Below are 2,208 nucleotides of genomic sequence, written 5' to 3' on the forward strand. Positions count from 1 at the left end.
TCCTCATCCTCATCCTCATCCTCATCCTCAACCTATCCTCATCCTATCCTCATCCTCATCGTATCCTTATCCTCATCCTCATCGTATCCTCGTCCACATCCTATCCTCATCGTATCCTCATCGTCATCCTCATCCTATCCTAGTCCTCATCCTATCCTCATCCTCATAATCATCCCCATCCTCATCCTACCCTCCTCTTCATCCTCATCCTCATCCTCATCCACATCCTCATCCTCATCCTCATCCTATGCTCATCCTCTTCCTCATCCTATGCTCCTCCTCTTCCTCATCCTATCCTGGTCCTCATCCTCATCCCCATCCTCATCCTCATCCTCATCCTATCCTCATCCTCATCCTCATCCTCCTCCTCCTCATGCTATCCTCATCATCATCCTATCCTCGACCTCATCTTATCCTCATCCTCATCCCCATGCTCATACTCATCCTCAACCTCATCCTCTTCCTAATTCTATCCTTGTCCTTATACTCACCCTCATCCTATCCTCATCCTCATCCTATCCTCCTCCTCATCCTCATCCTATCCTCATCCTCCTCCTCATCCTCATCCTACCCTCATCCTCTTCCTCATCCTCTACTCATCCTCAACCAATCCTCCACCTCATCCTCATCCTATCCTCATCCTCATCTGCATCCTCATCAGCATCCTCATCCTCATGTTCATGCTCATCCTATCCTTATTCTCCTCCTCCTCCTCATCCTATCCTCATCCTCATCCTCATCTCATCCTCATCCCATCTTCGTCCCCTCCTCCTCACCCTCCTCCTCATCCTATCCTCATCCTCATCCTTTTCCGATCCTCATCCTCATCCTCATCCCTTCCTCATCCTATCCTCGTCCTCATCCTTATCCTATCCATGTCCTCATCCTCATCCTCTTCCTCATATTATCCTCGTCCTCATCCTCATCCTCATCCTATCCTCTTCCTCATCCTCATACTCAACCTCTTCCTCATTCTATCCTCATCCTCATCCTCATCCTCTTCCTCATATTATCCTCGTCCTCATCCTCACCCTCATCCTCACCCTCATCCTCATCCTCTTCCTCATCCTCACCCTCATCCTCATCCTATCCTTATCACATCCTATCCTCATCCTCTTCCTCATCCTCATCATATCCTCATCCTCACCCTCATCCTCATCCTCATCCTATCCTCATCCTCAACCTATCCTCCTCCTCATCCTCATCCTATCTTCATCCTCCTCCTCATCCTATCCTCATCCTATCCTCATCCTCATCCTCTTCATCATCCTATCCTCGTCCTCATCCTTATCCTATCCATGTCCTCATCCTCATCCTCATCCTCTTCCTCATCCTATCCTCGTCCTCATCCTCATCATATCCTCACCCTCATCCTATCCTCATCCTCAACCTATCCTCCACCTCATCCTCATCCTATCCTCATTCTCATCTGCATCCTCATCAACATCCTCATCCTTAACCTCATCCTCATGCTCATCCTCATCCTATCCTCCTCCTCCACCTCATCCTCCTCCTCATCCTATCCTCATCCTCATCCATATCCTTATCCTATCCTCCTCCTCCTCCTCCTCCTCCTCGTCACCCTCCTCCTCATCCTATCCTCATCCTCATCCTCATCCCTTCCTCATCCTCATCCCTTCCTCATCCTATCCTCGTCCTCAACCTCATCCTATCCATGTCCTCATCCTCATCCTATCCTCTTCCTCATCCTCATACTCAACCTCTTCCTCATTCTATCCTCGTCCTCATTCTCATCCTCTTCCTCATGCTATTCTCGTCCTAATCCTCGCCCTCATCCTATCCTCATCCTCATCCTCATCCTCATCCTCATCCTCATCCTATCCTCCTCCTCATCCACATCCTATCCTCATACTCTTCCTCATCTTGGTTATATCGTCATATTCACCCTCATCCTCATCCTCATCCTATCCTCATCCTCAACCTATCCTCCTCATCATCCTCATCCTATCTTGATCCTCCTCCTCATCCTCTCCTCATCCTCATCCTCATCATATCCTCATCCTCATCCTCTTCATTATCCTATCCTCGTCCTCATCCTTATCCTATCCATGTCCTCATCCTCATCCTCATCCTCTTCCTCATCCTCATCGTCTTCCTCATCATATCCTCGTCCTCATCCTCATCATATCCTCACATCATCATATCCTCATCCTCAACCTATTCTCCACCTCATCCTCATCCTATCCT

The sequence above is a fragment of the Lupinus angustifolius genome, chromosome LG15 (genome assembly GCF_001865875.1).
Source record: "Lupinus angustifolius cultivar Tanjil chromosome LG15, LupAngTanjil_v1.0, whole genome shotgun sequence".
NCBI classification, from domain to species: Eukaryota; Viridiplantae; Streptophyta; class Magnoliopsida; order Fabales; family Fabaceae; genus Lupinus; species Lupinus angustifolius.